This window comes from Pteropus vampyrus, unplaced genomic scaffold, assembly GCF_000151845.1.
Source record: "Pteropus vampyrus isolate Shadow unplaced genomic scaffold, Pvam_2.0 Scaffold43, whole genome shotgun sequence".
NCBI classification, from domain to species: Eukaryota; Metazoa; Chordata; class Mammalia; order Chiroptera; family Pteropodidae; genus Pteropus; species Pteropus vampyrus.
This window is the reverse complement of record NW_011888824.1, coordinates 5,249,323-5,268,366: the sequence shown is the minus strand read 5'-3', so window position 1 is coordinate 5,268,366 and position 19,044 is coordinate 5,249,323. Positions and strand designations below refer to the sequence as shown.

The following is a 19,044-nucleotide window of genomic DNA, read 5'->3' as shown; positions in this document are numbered from 1 at the left end:
CTACCGATTTGTACTTCTTAATCCCTTCACTTTTTTCACTCAGCCCCCCCAAAACCCCTCCCATCTGGTAACCATCAGTTTGTTCTCTGTATCCATGAGTCAAACAGCAACAACTTGACCACCAATTATATGATTATGACTTTGCAAAATGAGAGAAATATATTTTATAAACTCTGACGTTTTGTAAACTCAAAGAAATTAAAAAACGTAACTTACATAAAACAATAGCAAATTCTTTAAAGTAGTATATGTTGTAGATATTCAGAGGATGTAATAAGCAGAAGAAAGCGAACTAATCAAGTAGGTCTATGGTATAAATTTAAATTGCTTTTCTTTTATGTAACTAAAGTACAAATATTTTTTCTACGGCCTACTCATTAAAGGAGAAAGATTTTAAAAAGAATCATTTTTAAGTCACAAAATAATGACGAACATGGAGATGTGGTAAAGATTATTTTTAAATACATAAAAATTGTACTTAAGAATAAAACACTTTCACAAATCAACATGCATACTCATAAACACAAGTACACTATGTTTACTGTTAAATTCATTTCTATTTTTTATTATTTTTATGTTTTTTTTTAAAGCTTACAGAACTAGTCTTCCTAGGTGGTCTCCCATTACAAGTACTAAGCAGGCCTGACCCTGCTTAGCTTCTGAGATCAGGCAAGTTCAGAGTGGCATGGCTATAGACTAAATTTACCCCTTAATTCAGTTTTCTGCATCTTTCTATGGAATCTGGTAACCCCCCAAAATCAGTTGCTAAGGTTGACTTTCACCAAATTTGTAATGCATAGAATTCAATTATACATTTGAAAGAGAACATGAAATGTCATATAATTCCTCTTTACTTCTATGCAACATTCCCCATGAACCACCCTATTTATAAAGACTGCTCTAAAGAAAATGCTATAGTGCCACCTGAAAATTTGTAGTGTGGGAAGTCTTAAAGAATACAGGATTTAGGCTGGGCAAATCCAGGATGGAATCCTGGTTCTCCCACATTCTTATGTGACTGTAAATAAGTTATATAAGCTTTCCAAGTCTATGGTTTTGAAGGGGACCATGCTACTATAACATTTGCCTTTTAGGATATTGTTTTTAAACTGATTATTAAGAAACAAAAGACTCAGGAAGAATATTTGACCTTCTCCCCTTACCAGCCTAAAAAATTTCAGATAGAAAAATCTACTTAAGGAAAAGAAGCACCACCTCAGCATCATAATATAAACTAAATACGGTAGACAGGGAGAAATCTAGCAAGGCCTCTTTGTTGGCCTCTTTGTTTCTGGTGGCCCAGAAAGAATTTTTTTTTACATGTTTGCTCTTTCTCATCTATCTGTAAATTGCCTGCTTTCTTTTGAAATCCCAGATCCCTGCCTCCCTCTCCTTTGTCTAGAATACAAGCCTCAACTGCCCAATGCCTCCTTGGGTCTCATATTCTTATTTCATTCCCTCATGTACATCCATAATAAATTGTGGACACTTTCTCCTGTTAATCTGTCTCATGTTAATTTGATTATTAGCCCATCTAGAAGAACTTAGAAAAGTGAGAGGAAGATTTTGGGGTTTTTTTGACCTCCACATTTTCTAAACTACAAAACAAGGACAACTGTTGTAAAGATTGATTTGATTATTGTGCATAAAATGCTCAGTTCAGTGTTCAGCATCTAAAAGAACTCAATGAATGATAGACATTATTCAGAATGACTCGCCTTAGTTCTTCTTCCACTTGTTCTTCTCTCAATAAAAATATAGAGCTGTGGTTTATACAAAAATGGCATCAGGAGGGGCTTAATATGTTCATGATTGTTTTCAAGTGAAGTCCTAGCAATCCCCTTCTTGGTTTAATTGATTATGTAATTCATTCATTCAGCACCAACTGTATGTTAAACACTGTAGTGGCTACTGGTGAAAGTCCTTCCCTTCCTTTCTTTCTACTTTTGGTTATTCTCAGGCATCCTTATAATTCTAGTATGCATCAGCCCAACTCAACATCCACTGTAGTAGCCCAACCCTGGATGAAAGATTATTTTTTATTTAAAATAAAATAATCTGACAAATTTAGAAAACTGTTTTTGTTATACTGCAAATAATCTTTGCTTTCTTTTAAATAATTTCTACTCCTTTACCTTTAAAGAACCACTTCATATGCGGAGTATTCTTGCAATCAGTTCTTTAGCATTTCCCCATTCTTCACAAGCACAGAATTGAGCACAATATTTTGGCTGTACAAAGCAGCAACTTCATGCTTTGTGTAGGTAATGTGATCTATTGCTATGTCTAACAATATTATTTAGAAAAAGGTACTTCTTTGACTAAAAATAACAAACGAATAGTTAAAACATAATAAGAATGATACTAAAACCAAGTAAAATAAAATAAAACTCTATTAACCAGTTAACCTAACAAGAGAAATATGTATGTTATATGCTATTAATGACCAAATTGCAATCTCCAGACTCTTTTTTTCTTGACTTCCTTGACCCTGACTTGTCCTGACTCTCTTTCTTCAAACTTTCCTCCTTTGACGTCCTCTAGCCCAACTCATGCCTGCTAACCTCGGCTCTTCTTTGTGCTGCATATAATCTCTTGGTAAGTATTTCCACCCTTGAAGTTTCAGTTCTCACCTCAGAGCTGAATCACCTCCAAATTTATCATCCTTAGTCAAAAATTTCAACCCATGTACAGAACAGCTTCACTTGGATAACCTCTCTTCAGTCTAAACCTAAATGCGACATGACTTCCTGCTTTGCTTCATTTCCAATCAGCACCCTTTCCAAATTAATAAGCCATAATAAAAACCTTAATCATATTCTCTTTTGATTCATACTCAGCGGTGATAAGCAGTCTTATTGCACTTTCTTACCTGTGCCTATAACAGGGACTGGCATGGAGTAAGAATTTAATGAGTGTTTGCTAACTTGGTGAATAAACAAATGAATGAATGACAATAACTGTGAAGCATTCATGGAAGGTATTATCATCGCCATTGTACAAAGATCTAGAGACTCAGAGAACTTGAGTCATTCTTCCAGAATAACCCAGCTGATACTGTCAATTAGGATTAATTCAATCTCTGACTCCTGAACAAGAGTGTTTTCTTAGCTTTCCTAAGACCTCTTTTTCTTCTCCTTATTTGTTCTTCTGCAGTATCTAGCTGTTGGTAGGTTTGCTGTCTCCTCTCAGTAGTTTAGACTCTCAGTCCCTTGAATCATGTTTATAGCATTGACCTCTTAGACTTGCTCACTGTGGTTTGTGCTCCATGAGTCTATTCTGCACTCAACAGTCATCTCACTACCCATCTTTGTTTAATCTTATTCATCTTCTTGACTTTTTTTTTTTTTTTTTTACAATATCCTATCCTCTTCATTGCAACTTCGTCCTTGAATTTCTCTCATCTGGCTATAACCCCTCTTACTGCTCCTTTGCTATTTCCTTTTTAGTTATTCTACTTCTCATTCTCTTATATTGTATTCTCATCTGGGTTTATTTCTTGATATTCTGTTCTTTTTACAGGTTCTTCTTTTCAGAGAGCCCAAATCTTCTCAAAGTTCTAAACTAATGTCTCCAAAATCTATATCTTCAACTCTAAATTCCATCCTGTAGATCTAACCACCATTTGACTGTGCTGCCTCTGTGGGGATCCAATTAGCTTAAGTTCTCTCCCCAGTCTATGTTCCCATCTCAAGCTCTCTATTACTTTTTATGCCATTCCAACATTACTAACCACACAAAACACAAATGGTAGAGTCATTTCTTCTTGTTCTTTATTCTTAAACCTTTATACTCTATCAGACACCAAAGCTTCTGGCGTTCCCTTTGTAACTCCTTATCTTGTCTTAAGGTCCTCTACAATCTGGCTTCAGCAACTTTTATGACCTAGTAGTGAGTGCACTGTTCCGCAGGACAGGTCTCCTTCTATAGCCAGACTAACATAGCGATCCTAGGTACAGAGCAGGCTTTGATCATCCTGGATCCCCTTAGATGATATGTCAGTCTTTCCAGATCCTACTAGCCTTTAGTTTGGTTTGGGAACCCGTTTTCAAGTTCTATTTTCATTCTCGTACCCATTTCCTTCTCCTTTCTTTCATCACATACTGTAATTTTTTTGAAGTGCCTATCGCATAGCAAAAAGTCAATGAATGGTGCCTATTATTTTGTTAATGGCAATAATAACAAATATACTTCTATCATTTTTTCATTGTGAGTTTCTTTAAACACTAGGGTCACATCTTCTTTTTTTAGTCCCCTGTACCATTAATAAATATTCACCTTTTTTCCTCTTCCAAACCACTCTCAGCCTAGCTAAAAGTAAAATCAAGCATTTAGTCCATTTCTATGACATTGTGAAATTTCAGATTTAAAATAAATGGCAAAATAAAAAACTGAACAGCTCAAAAAGTTACAAAGGTTAGAATGTTTTGAAATTGCAGAATTAAAAAAATAATAATTGATGTCTATATGGCACCATTTTTCTTCACTTTGACTCCAACATTTCAGAATTTTTGAGGGTGTGGGCAGGCAGGTGTGATTCCCAGAGTCCCACTTTGCCCTGAATGTAAGAATTCTCAATTATACTTAACTTCATTTTTTGAGAAGCCTATAATATTTACATACTTGGAATTGACACACTGGATGAAAGAAATTTGCCATATTTGTGTGAATCTTAGAGAAAATTTAAAACATAGATATAAGAACTAAAATGAGTTAGGCTTATTAAGAGAAAATATAATGAACCAGCTATTTGGTAACTAACAAACAATTTATCATAAAAAAATCTTAGATTTATAAAGTAAAACAGGATAGGAACAACTCTGATATACACAAATAATCTACAAAGCACATAATCTTGAAAATATAGAACTTGTCTCTAAGCATGATGCAAAATAGATACAATCCCTCCTTTAGGTAGTCAGACAAAGCTCAAGATTAAACAAAGACTTAAAAAAATTATTGCTTCTATACACATCCAAATTATCTTCGAAACCTGGAAAATGCAATTTTAGAAGTGACTTAGCAAATTTTTGAACAAATATAGAGTATTTTAGAATCAGAGATCTTTATGTTGTTTATTTAAATGTAAATAATACATGTAAATAGGTACGGGATATTTTAAATCTTAAATAAAAAAAGAAAAACACACACACAAAAGTACATCTTAGATTAGATAACATTTAAAAACCGATGGAATTTTTATGATTGATAAAAAGAGCAACCACCACCAAACACGATTTTTCGATTGCCGGGGTGAAAAAAGTGGAGATATGTTCCCTGACCGGGAATCGAACCCGGGCCGCGGCGGTGAGAGCGCCGAATCCTAACCACTAGACCACCAGGGAACCTTGTAGATGATTTTCCTCAGCACTATTTGTTTCTTTGCAAATCGCCACATAAACCTAGCCAGTAGAAAATAAGATGGTTGTCTCTAAACTCCACCCACTTCGCTCCTGGTCTGGGTTTCAGTCTCTTAAACTGGGGCAAATTCACAGCGTCCCTAGCCAAGCTCCCCCGAAGCTCGCAAAGAAAAAGCTCCACCCTCTAAATTCATATCTCTTCCGATGCTGGAAAAGACGTTCTGAAATTGCATTACAGTTACATAACTTGTAAATATACGTAAACAAATGTTAAAAGTGCCGCCCAGCACCTTGTAATTTGCTTTACAATTTTTCTAATCATCTAGCTGCTCTTCCTAAATCTAACCTCAGTCTCTCTTTTTGTCGTTCCCTCTAACGCAGATGTTAAGTTCCATTAATCATTTTACTAAATCTAACAAAAGACTGCCATTGGCGGAGTGCATTTCACATTGTGGAGCTGGGTGCGACACCGCACATGTTCTTGGAATATATATATTTCTTGTAATAATTACTTATTTGGAAGTCAGGCTGACAAAACTGAGAGCTGTGAGTGATGCCTACTGAACCAGGGCAACTGCAACTGGATCCAAATAAACCCTCAAACCCACTGTGCTTCCATTATCCTCATATTTTTCCAACAGTGTTATTATTTGGGCAATTGCTTCACCTCACCTCGTGTGGTATGAGACATTGCCAAGAAATCATGCAATTACCAAATGAGTCAAGAAAACTTACAGCCCAGCCTCAATTCAGAAACGCTCATGAAATACTAGCAGAAGGCAATGGAATGTAATTCAGCTTTGAAAGTGCCAACCATTACAGTCTAACAAATGTAACCCGAGAGACTCTGCTTCTCTGCAAAATGGAAGGAGGCTTAAGTAAAACCGATATAAATTCGTAATGAACTTGCTCGAAACATCCGGCACCACTGTAAATTACTGCCGTCACCCATCACCGTAGAATTTAGGTGAGCTTTACATGCATATGTTTCTTGTTTTCAGCAACTCAGTAGAATTTAGATTATTGATAAAATTTATCTGAATTTATTTAATATACAAACGGGAATATTAATAGGACTTACTAAGACTAATAAATAAAGATGGGAAAACCACCAGTAGAAATTTCTAAACTTAATTTTCATATTTTAGATGAGACACACGTCTTTTTTCTACAATCAGGGAATTTTTAGGAAATCAAGTTCAGTAGGTGGTGCTCTTACCTCTCAATTGGGGATTCCCAGAGCTTAGCATTAGAGTACTTGGTTTTGAATAAAAAGATAAAGCAGATACTATTTTAGAATAATTTTAAGTTTTAATAAGTTTAGTCACATATTGTACAAAAGATACAAAAGAGTGCAACGAAATTCACCATTTCTCTCTAATCATTCCTCATTTCTTCTTCCCAGAGGTATCTAGTGTTAACAGTTTCTTCTGTATCCTCCTAGAAATAGTCTATGCATATACAAACTACTATTTATTTCTCCCCCCTCTAACTTTTTATCTTGAAATATTACAAACCTACAGAAAATTGCAAGCATAGGATAATGAACACGCATATATCCTTCATCTAGACCTGTGCTACCCGGTTTAGTAGCACCAGCAACATGTGGCTACTGTGCATTGAAATGTGGCTTGCGCAAATTTAGATGTTCTGTAAGTGTTGAATGAAAGAAAAGAATGTAAAATATCTCAATAATTTTTACACTGATGATGGAATAAATGGTTAGAATATCATTAAAATTAATTCCACTCTTTTTACTTTTTAAAATATAGTTACTATAGAATACAGCATTTAAAATTATATATATAGTTTGCATTACATTCCTATTTTACAATACTGATCTAGATTCGCCAATTGTTACTATTTTGCCATGTTTTTTTTTCTTGATCTTTTTTTCTGAACCATTTGAGGTTAGTTGCAGACATCATGATACTTCTAAATACTTTATCATATATTTCCTAAGAACAAACAATACAATTTTATAATTTTTTTAATGCAGCATTCATTTAAGGATGATACATTGCATTTAGTTGTCACATTTTTGTAGTCTCCTTTACTCTAGAATAATTCCCCAATCTTTTTTTTTTTTTTTTTTTTTTTTACAACATTGACCTTTTTAAATAGTGGAAGACAGTTGTTTCAGAAAGTTCCTCAATTTAGATACATACTTCTTTTGGTAGGAAAACTACCTTAAAGTGATGTGTCTTTCTCAGTGCATTACATCAGAATGTGCATAATGCTGATGTATGGCATTATCTGTAATGGAAATGTGGCAGGCAGAATAATGGTCACCATAGAGATGTTCTTGTCCTAATCTCCAGAACCATGAATGTTGCTTTATGTGGTAATGAGAACTTTGCAGAGATGATTAAACTAAGGATTTTGAGATAGAAGAGATTATCTTGGATTGTCTGGGTGGGCCCAAAATCATCACAAATGTCCCCTATAAGGAAGGAGGCAAGGAGTCAGTGTCCCAGTGATTAGTGATCAGAGGAAGACTCAACAGACTTTAGCTGTCTTTGAGGGTGGAGGGAGGGAGCCTTGAGCCAAGGAATACAGGTAGCCTCTGAAAACTGGAAAAGGCAAGGAAACAGACTCTCCCCTACAGCCTCCAGAAAGAAACTTGCCTTGCCAACACCGAGATTTTAGCCTGATGAAATGGGTGTCAGACTTCTGGACTGCAGAACTGGAAGATAATAAATTTGTGTTGTTTGAAGCCATAAGTTTGTGGTAATTTTCCACAGCAGCAATAGGAAACTAATACAGTACATTTTGATCATTTGGTTAAGGTGTCTGTCATATTTCTCCATTGTAAAGGCACTTGTTACCATTGTAATTAACAAATATTAAAAGAAGGAAATATTGCTCATGGAAGTAATATTTTGAGAATGTGTGACTATTTTCTGTTCAGCAAACCCAATGGTTCCCATCCACTGATGATACGTGCCTGAATCTATTACTATGGTGACTGCAAAATGGTGGTATTTTAATTTTTTTATTCTCATGTAAAGAACTTTCCTTTCTCCCCTCCTTATTTTCATTTTCTATTTAATTTTTAAATATCAGTTTGAACTCAGTCTTATTCTCTTTTTGCATTTTTATTCGATGTGTCATAATCTGTTGCTGTTATTTTCACTTAATACTTAAATTGTCCCAAATGTGGCCAGAAGGAGTCTCTTTAAGCTGGCTCCTGTATTCTTTTGACATCTCTATAAATTTTTGAACACTTCTTTACTTTCTAGCACAAGATGGTCCAAGTATACCAGGTAGTTTATAGATTTACTTAGAGACAATTAATATATTAATGCATATATCTATTTAAAAATTTTACACAGAGGGGCATACTCTACATACTCTTCTGTAATCTTTTAATATCTTTTGAATGATGCTCATTATTTACATAAAGAGTTTTCTCATTATTTTTGATAACTGCATGGTATTCCACTGTAATTTTATTAAAGTGGTTTCATATCATTGGTCATTTAGATTGTCTCTGATCTTTTGCTGTTACCAAAGTACTCTAACAAATTACATTGGCCCAACATACGTTAGCATTTAATTTTTATCAGTTTGTCCCACAAGTGATTCACTTTACAGAGTGCCAATATCTGATTTGAAAATGTTGTTATATATGTTAGAAGAAAAATCATGGCATCCAATTTAAATTCAATTATAGTTTTAATTTAGTGACAATTTTATTTTTCAATTTGATTTCAATCTGACTCTGCTATATTTTTTTCTGTTCATTAATTTGTTAATTCACCAAACAAATATTTATTGACCATCTATGTTAGGAATCAAAGGCATCAAAGTGAACAAAACAGGTTCCCTAACTTTGAAACTTAGTCTGGTGGGGTTCAAGTAAACAAGCAATTACAGTATAGTAGGGTAGTGGATAGTAAAAGAAATGTATGGCTAAACTTTAATAAAGTTTATTTAATAGATTAAAAACTCATCATTCATCATGTATACTTTGTTGATGGGAATGTAAAATGGTACAGCCATTCTTGAAAATAGTTTGGCAGTTTCTTATAAAACTAAACATGTACTTACCATATGATCCAGCAATTGTACTCTTGGGCACTTATCCCAGAGAAATGAAAACTTGTGTTCACATAAAATCTACACACGAATGTTTATAGTAGCTTAATTCATAATACTCCCAAACTGGAAACAATCAAAATGTCCTTCGATGGGTAATCAACTGTGGTACATCCATACCATGGATGGAATATTTATTAAAAAAAAAAAAATGGAAAAAACTATTGAAACATATAACAACTTGAACAGATCCCAAGGGAATTATGCTGAGTGGAAAAAAAAAAACAATTCAAAAAGTTACATACTGTATGATTCCATTTACATAGCATAACATTTTAACAATTATTAATGATTAACTGAGTGTACCAACAATCAATTTTCTGGTTTTGATATTATGATGTAATGATACAAGATGTTACCATTGAGGAACAAGTGTGGAGGAGAAACCTAGGACATCTCTATATATTTTTGGAAACTTTTTGTGAATCTATAATTATTTCCTTAGAAAACCTTCTTTTTCAGTTAATTGCACTGTAAATTTTTTACAATCCAAATAACCACCATCAGTTAATTTTACTTTGAATTTAGGGATTCATTTCAGAATTTTAAATTATATCTTAGCACCAATGTCAGCCCCAGTTTACTTGAATAAGTGTTTTAGAAAATGTAAAAAATATATAATGGATTCTTAAGTTATTGAAGGTACTATTTTTAGCAGAAATAAGAGCAGAAATTAACTGTGAATAAAAGAAAAAGGCAAATCTATTGTGCTTAGTCTAGATAATCAGCCATATGTTCTATGTGCTTATAGACACCCAGACAGCAATCTATTTCTATATACATCAGTATTTGTTTCTTAATACACTCTGGTTGGCTCTTCATTTCAAATGATAAGATTTCTACCTCCTCCTTAGACAAGCCAATAGTAGCACTGAACCTAGGCAAATCCACAAAAGGACCTATTTACATTCTACCAGAAACTCAGGTTACTATTTATAATGTGCTGGACAAATGATTCCAGTCGTGAAAATGAGTCACTGCCTTCAACACTATTAAATAGTGAACTCCATTCTACCTCTTTAGGTGCAGGACAGACCTCCACAGATGTCATACGTATTGACCTCCTCTGGAACTCTTATGTCAACCAGCCCAAGTCAGGTGTGTGAAAGGAGGTGTTTCTTTGTGCTAGAAAAGGAGAAGTTCAACCACTGAAGAGTGAACTTTCTTGGTACTAGTAGACTAAACCATCATCTAATGCACAAATCTCCTCTTCAACACCTTTACAGAGAAGACTTCCAAAAAAGTTTCTACACTTTCAGTGGTTGTGAGCTCATTACTTATCCAGGAAGCCTTCCATTTTGGCCAAGTGTTAGAGCAGTGTTTACCAGTCTCCTTCTATTCGCCAGGTATAATGACAGGTACTAGGGACACAATTTTTTAAAAAGAAAACCTTTATTATAATAATGTATATTGTTATAGTAATACCTAGCTTTTCCTGAAGGTCACATTCTAGACTTTAGTTTAAGTGTCATTCATGGATCATTTCATTTGATCTTTATGTCTGTCCTGTAAAGTCGATACTATTATCACCCTCATTTTACAGATAAAGCAACAGGGGTTAGGCAGTTTACCCAAGGTGAGCCAGTGGTAGTGCTGCAGTCTGAAGCTAGAGCCTGAATTCTTGGAGATTACCATGTTCTTAAGAAGTACACATTCTAATTAGTTTTGATCCGTAGCATACTAAGATTTTTCCAAATTATTTTATGCATTATATCTTATCTCCTAAAATATCACCTTCTATTTAGAGCAGCTTTTCTTTTAGAAAAGTTTTCTGCAATAATAGAAATGTTCTATTTTTTGCTGTCCAAAAGAAAAGTCACTAGCCACGTGAAGTGTGGCTAGTGGAATAATTTAAACTTAATTTAAATTTAATTTAAATTTAAATGGTCACATGTGGCTACTGGGTACTGTATTGGACAATGCAGATTTAGAGGATAAGGAAATGGTTTTATTTCTTCTGATTTCTCTATAAAGACAAAGCTTAGGCAAATCAATAAATGCTGAGTTAATGAAATAGTATGAATGAAGAATCTTTAAGGGGGAATTCCCCCTCCTCTAAACTGGGAAGCAGACTTCTTTATTATACTGGGACTTCTATGTAATAAAACATTGTAATAAGCATGATACAGCATGCAGTCCTAAGAGAGTTAATGAAGATAGTAAAGAGGATCTTGAAATTACATGCAATATTTTCGAAAGGCTGACATTTTATAATTGATGGTTACTGCTTTTGAAATACATACTCAGTTATATCTTTAGGTAATAAAAAAAATCACTACTGAATTTGTTTCTTGACAAAACTGAGGTCCATAGAGAAAAAAACTAAAGCAGACTCTTGGTGCAGAAATGATGGAAACACTCAAGAATTGCAACTCAATGAATATTTCCTGCAGAAGCTACATTCTAAAAGGTAGACCTCTTTAAAAATTTTAAGAGTAGACAACTGCCATATTCTCATTGACTTCATCTGGTCACTAATACATCATAAACTATGTGCGTATACATTTCTATAATCGACTTATTCTGAATTTGGGGTAAAATATTATGAATAAGGATAGGTATCTTTTGAAAATAAACTGGGACTCTAGATCTATCGGAGTCCCTAAAAGTAGTCAAGTGGTGGGCTTCTGTTTCCTGAACCCAGCGCAATGAAGCTCCTCCCCTCCTCTGTACTGGACCACCACTTAGCTTAAAGGAACTCATTTCAAAAAGCTTCAGGGATTTTATCACATTTTGTACTTCTTTGGGACATGTCTTTTCTTATGCCTGGTTAATTTTTATTTTTTATTAAAACAAAAAAAAAAAACCAAAAAACCTGGCCACAGTGAATTCATCATTCTGTCTTTTCTGCGTTGCGTTTCGCAGGGGTCCCATCAACTCTTCCCACTCCTGCTACAGTCGCGCGGTATGGCATCTCGCATGCTGCCAAACTGCAATCATTACAGTGATAAAGACGCAGCAATTCGGCCCTCCAGGCCAACTCTTGGTAGAGATCTGAAAAGAGCCTGGGCTGGGAATATTTGCATCAACAGCCAGGCATTGCCTGAGCTTCTCATCTCCTCTTAGGTGTTGTTCCTTCTACGGTCCTATGACCAGCAGCACCGCAAGATGACTAGGAGGATTTGGCTGTGAGGTTTACACTCACCCACAGGAAGAAAAACTAACAAACAAATAACGACACAAACTCAAGGCAGATAAACAAACAAACAACAACAAAAACTCAGTGCAGAGCCTGCTGCTGGTCTGATAACACGGGCGTGTCAGAGTTCACACACAGGCACACTAGATAGCGGCCTCCTCTGGGTTATTAACGCTGCTCACGCTTTAAGAGCCTCTCACGGAAGTCGGAGCAAAGCAATCAACAGTGATGGCTTTAGGATTTCAGTTGCAAGTGGTCATGTTATACTATCTTGCCAAATATGAAATAATCGCCCAATTCTGCACCGAGCATGTATAAAACTGGCCCTCAGGTTTTGATCTTTATGGTTTCAATGAGAAAAAAAATAGGTGTTTTTTTTTTTTGTTTAGATATTGTGTTATTTGCAAATTACTTTCAAGGGAAAAGTAGGCTCCTAAAATACAAAGAGCTGATTTCCTTGAATCAGAAGAACATGGTTTTAGATGTCCAGAGAAACTGATTTGCTCTCACAGTTCTTTGATGAGTGCTTTTATGATTGTAAAATCTAAATCATCTTGCAGTGCTGGTCGTGGGCCCATATTGGGGACAGCAACCAAGTGGGGATGGGAAGCTCACGGACAATGCCTGGCTGCTGATGCAAATATTCTCAGCCCAAACTTCCTCCGTCTCTGCCAAGAGTCGGCCTGGAAGGCCTAATTGCTATGTCCCCATTGCTGTAAAGATTGCAGTTTGGCAGCATCTGGGATGCTGTACAGGGTACTGGGGCAGGAGGGGGAGGAGATGGTGGGCCCCTTTGCGAAACGCAACGCCAGGAAGGACAGACGAATGAATTTACTGGTCCCGGAGCTGGAAGTAAACTCAAGGCTTTAAAGCTTGAGGAGACGCTCTAACTCCAGCTCTACTCTTAAAGCCTTACTTCCCACAAAGATTGGTGGCCACGGCGGAACAGCTGTAGGGGATGCAGCCCGGGGCGAGGTAAGATTCTCCTAGGTTCCGCCGCCAAGCTTCCAGACGCCGGGGCAGCAAAGAGCAGGCTCTCGGGAGGCGTCACAATGGGCCGAGGCCTGCGGAGGCCGCGCGCGCAGCAATCCGAGGCGGGGCCGCCAGGCCGCTGCTGGGGCTGTGCGGAGGCAGCGGAGGCTACAATAGCCGGGGGCGGCAGAGGTGCCTAGGCTCCAGCTCTGAGGTCACGGGGGCAAGGAGGATGCCGCAGCTGCATCCCAAACCGCAGAGCCCGGCCTCGGAGCCCCCGGGCCCCCGCCGCCGCGGAGGGGTGCAGAGCGTGGCGCGAGCCGGGCGGAGCTAGAGGCGGGCATTTGCACCGCGTCGCGCCATCGGTAGTTCCCCGCCTCCGGCCGGGCCCGTGAGCCTGTGGCGGCGGATACCCGGACCGCCGGCTGAGCTGCAGGGCTGGCGAGCTGCCGCTGCTCGTGCGGAGAGGCCTGGGGAGTCCCGGCGGCGGGCCCCAAGGGTGCGCGCCTCGGCGCTCCTTCCTCCTGGCCTTGCTCCTCCTCGGCGCACTGTTCCCCCGCGACCCCTCCTTCTACCCACCCTAGAGGATGCGGTCCCCAGCGCCGAGCAGCAGAGGCCACCGCTCCCAGAAATGCATGCGCCGGAACCCCTTCTCCCGGACCCGAGGAGCCAGCGCCCCCACCCTGTAGGTAGGTGGGTAAGGCGGGGACCAGCCTTAGTTGCAGCCCGCAGCTGATGCTGTCGCTGGGGAGAGGCGGGGGTCAGGGACCGGGACCCACTAAACTTGCCTCCCGCCGGGGGTCGGTGGAGCGTTCGCAGGTGTGCTAATGGCGCGGGGCGCAGCCGGGGGTTAACCTGACAACCTCTTCTAGAGCGAGGGTGGCCGAGCGGTGGCGGAGGAGAGCTTGACCCTTCCCCGCCCATCTCCAGGGCCCCAGCGTGATGTGGTTGGGGGTGAGGAGGACAAATTAGCGTGTAGCTTATTTATTTTGGGGTGGGGGAGGGGGTAAGGGATGGAGGGCGGTGGATTTTCCGCAGCTCAGGTAGAAATGTCACGGTATTTTTTCGGCTGCATGAGCAGATGCGTTCTTCTTGTTTTAGCCAAACGTGTAGACACGGAAAGCGTTATTTTAGCGGCATGTAGAAGTCACTGTGGATTTTTGTTTATTTCAGAGCTGGCTGGATAGTATATAAAATTGATGACTCAGACCCTTACAGTCAACATTCTAGGGCCAGTTAGAGAAGATCCTTTTAGAGGTCAGATTATGCCGGAGATACATGAGGTTGGAGTATTGTGCTGCCTGCTTGGGAGCCTCCTGCTTATGTGAAGGGACGTGTTTACGTACGAGTGGCAAGTTTGATACAGGTGTAGAGAGTTTAGAATCTGCTGGACGGATGCAACGAGTTGGCCAGCAGAGGCAGCCTTGGGCACAACCTAGCTTCCAACTAGGAGTTAAGGTTTGTATTTCTGAGAAACTGGTTATGAAATCTTTCTTTTCCCCCAAGCATAAAGTTCATACATCAGAGCTTTTGGCAAGATTATCTCTTCACGGGTTATCATTTTTTTTATTTTATATTTCAAGCAATAAGCTTTAAAGTTTTGGAAAGTGGATCTTTGTAAGTTCTAATTTTATATTAACCTATTAAGATTAGAGCTTTGGAAAATTAACCGGTGTAAACTCCAGGAGGACCGAGCCTTCGTCTTGTTCAATCTTGTAATCCTCTACATCTGATATAAACTGGGTGCTTATTAATTATTTGTTGAGTCATCTAAAGACAATTTACTGTTACAATGTATTTGTTTTGTGGCCGTTGATGGTTTTACTTGATTTGAAAAATTGCTTCTTTGTGTAAATAGTCAAAGTTGCTTATCTTAACATCTGAGTTTGAATTTTGACATTTAAAGGACTGTATGGTATCCTTCTCTAAAGTGTTATTAAGAAATAATTTTCCCCTACTCCTAATATGTTTATTTCATGTCCAAGCTTGCAAATTTTCCATTCTTAGTGGTAATCAAACTTATTTCAATTAAACTCAAGCACAATTAGAAAAAGTACAATTCATGTCTAAAAGAAAATTCTGTTACTCTAGAGGTAACAGTGATTTGGTTAATAAGTGACATATTAACTTGTTTTAGAGTTGAGTTGTTGTGGTTGATCTAATTATAATATTTTATTACAGGTAAAGGTAAAAACAAAGCATGTAGAAATATCTGATTCCTAAATGATTCAAAATATATAGCATAGATATACATTTTCAACTGTAAGGGTTTTCCCCAGTATATAAGCGTATATCAATCTACAAGTTCGACAGTCAGAGTAGTTATGAAATCAGTGGTTTGGAAGATTCAGTGCCTTTGAATTTTATGTTATCTTGAAAAAACCAAGGATGACTGCATCACATTTTATTTGTTTTATTTTTTGCACTGTGACATTTCCTGTTTTGATTTTGTTTTTATTTTCCTGTTATGTAAGTTTCATGAGTCAGCATTAACCTCTTTTCAATCACTTGAACAAAATTATCTGGGTGTGGTCCAATCATTTGTTTTCTTTCCTTTTTTTTTCCTTTTGTTTTCCTTTTTTTTTTCCTTTTAATACCTCTTCACCATCCTCATTGCATATTACCCAAAAGACTAATTTCCACAAACTATGGTAAGCCATAGTTTATTCTTACTGCTTTTCCTGCCTACTTGACTTTTTCTAGATGGTGAGGCAATAACAGCTATGTGAAAGGTGGTGAGATTGGGGGAACCAACAGTGGGAGGGCACTTAAGAAAAATGTTATGGTTCATTGGAACAAAGGAAATTCCCTCATGAAATAAAGATAATTTTACACATATTAAATTTGTAGTCAAGGACATTGAACAATTTACATTTCTCTTCCTTGCTCATTTTAAACTTCTCAAAAGAGCTCTCCCCTGTGGTTACAGTAAACTCTTTTTACTTTGTTGTAGATAATAAACACTTATTTGTTCATTTGACAAATGGAAGTTGAGCATTTAAACCATGCTGGTGCACTTGGCCTTGAAATCTGTCGAGTAAGAGTGGGTTCCTAATCTCAGAATAGAAGACGCATTTTTCTGTGTGTCCTGCATTTAAATGTGCAATGCCTCTGCTATTGGATGGCTCACTACTTGGAGCCTATTGAGTGAGACCCTAGCACCCTGCCTCCATATGCACCACAGAAATGCAGTTCTAAGACTTGGATTTACTGTTTCTGTAAAGTTTTATTATCCAAACCCCTACCTCTTCCTTGCCTAATGTCGTTTACTGTCCTTTATCCTGGCATACTTTTTTATCCCAGTACTTTTTCACCCCAGCCCAAATATTTCTTGTTTTTGTTTACATCTAATAGAATCCACGTAATTCACATATGTTAGAACCAAAATTGTTATGGTTTCCGAAAAAGTATAGAAAAGAAAATTTGTATAACCTTGAATTTCAAATACAGGGAACTGGTGGTTGCAGAATAATTGTTGTGTACTTATCTTCCCTCAACAGTAGTATAGAATGCCTTTGTTTCTGCACATATCAGAGAACCTGAGTTGTCTGCTCACAGATTTGATCAGAGCTTAATTGAGACAAATGATGTTTGCAGAGAACTGGCTGAATGAAGGCCATAATATCCACCAGTTCCTCTCTAATCCTAGATGTTAGACCAGGAGTCTAGCCAGATCTTCAGAAACTATATACTTTGATTACCTTGTTTTGTATCTTTTGCAACTCACCCACCTTGTGCTCACACTGAGGTATTCTATTCGTAAAGTCACAAGAAACTTACTGTTATGTGACTTAAGAAATGTGGTTATTAAGATCAGGGTCTCTTCTACAGCTACTGAAGACTCATAGAAGAAATTCCCTTCAGTGCTAAATGCCAAAGAAAAGCTTTACTTCCTCTGAGCAATTATTGTCTTTTTTTCATCATACAAAACTAGAATCAGATAATTGATTATATTTCCTTTGCTGATTTGGCAGTAAGGAAGTGTGAGTCAAATTTGCAACTCAATTATAATAACCCTATAAAAACCTGTGACTTTATATTAATATTCTCACTTTCCCTTTGGTCTTGAGCATCTGTTCTACTTTGTTTTTCTTGATTCTGATTTTTATCTAATTATATTTTCCCATTTATTGTATTTATTATTTTAAGCTGACTCACATCCTTTGTGAAACAAGGCAAAATACAAAACATAAAACCAAATAAATGAAAACATTTGCAAAATCGATCTCTGGACACAGAATGTTTTTGATTAACAAGTTTAATTGGTTCCATTAGATATGTTTTGAACAAGTATTGCAAGTTTAGTATATTTGAGCTTATAGAGACAAGTGGAAAACAATGTAACATAGTTTTATAAAACTAAATTACACTTATTTTTTTAACTATTAAATTTATGTTTACTTATCACTAATTTAAAATTGGTAAAACCATTCAATTTAAGTCAATGCCTTATATACTGTATTAGGCTGAACAGAAGATTCATTCCATATAATAATAATAAAAAAAATCATTTTTAGCCAAAGGGCTGGCCTAAGCTCACTTTGCACTCAGCACTGGACCTCATATCTGACCTCTTTCACATCAATGATTTATTTGATTCATCTGTGTTTTAATAAATGAAATATAGATTCTTCTTTGAGCCTCTTTTATTAATCATAAAATTAAAAAAATTAAGCTCCCTGGTTAATTGTCCAGACTTTCTTCATTCTGATGTTTTGACAACTACCTGCTATGTTGATTAAATCTGACTAGGTAAATAGTTGTTTACATCTATGTGTTGCTGAGTTCAATTTGATACATTTATCATCCAGGTCAAAAGAGAGATTTTTCAAAAGGGTCAGTCATTGGTACAGTCCAGGAGCCTTTGGTGTAAAAATAATCTGATTTCAAAAGTTCAACTAGAAACATTGAAGAGGATTTTGAGAGAGATGTGAGCAAATTTTTACATAGAGGCATTCATAACCTCCATGTCTTTAACCTCCATGTTCTGTTAGCCTCCATATTTTTAAAAAATTATTTTTACAGCAGGTAATATCTTCATGTGATTCAAAACGTACAGATGGTTATACAGTGAAAAGATTCCTTCTCATCTTCTTACGCTAGCTACCTGCTTTCCCTATCCACTGGCAGCTAGTATAATCAGTTCATTGAGAATCCTCCAGTGACATTTTATGCATATACAAGCAAACATAAACATTCAGCTTGCCGTTTTATCTCCTAACTATTCTCTAACTCCCTTTTCTCCATTTCCACTGCTCTTGTCTCCTCAGATGCTTTGGACTGTTGCCTACATTTTGCTTTCCCTCACATTTCAGCCAGTTTTCTTTCTAAACTTTCCTCTTCAAACCTTCTAAAGGTTTCATACTACACAGGAAGGAGTTCGCTATGAATCTTGGTGGGAAGAAAGTTTTTGGGCCCTGAGGAATTCATTTTTTGCCGCCTTCCCTTCCTGCCATGCATTTGGCCCGCAGT

General features: G+C 37.1%; 1 protein-coding gene and 1 non-coding gene across 7 annotated transcripts in view; one reads left to right on the top strand and one right to left on the bottom strand.

Annotated features, from left to right (window-relative positions):
- Positions 1–5,273: 5,273 nt before the first annotated feature.
- Positions 5,274–5,345, bottom strand: TRNAE-CUC. Its single transcript has one exon. It is a non-coding gene; the product is annotated as a tRNA-Glu (tRNA).
- Positions 5,346–13,356: 8,011 nt separating this feature from the next.
- The window catches only part of NCOA7 (nuclear receptor coactivator 7), a 130,778-nt gene continuing 125,090 nt past the window's right edge, over positions 13,357–19,044 (top strand). The window contains exon 1 of one of the 6 annotated variants that reach the window (XM_023529826.1): positions 13,357–13,575. The gene's annotated coding sequence lies outside the window, so the exon portion shown is untranslated. Of the gene's footprint in view, positions 13,576–13,690; positions 14,262–19,044 lie in introns of those variants that run through there. The other 5 variants (XM_011358750.2, XM_023529829.1, XM_011358746.2 and 2 more) reach the window with 5 other exon arrangements.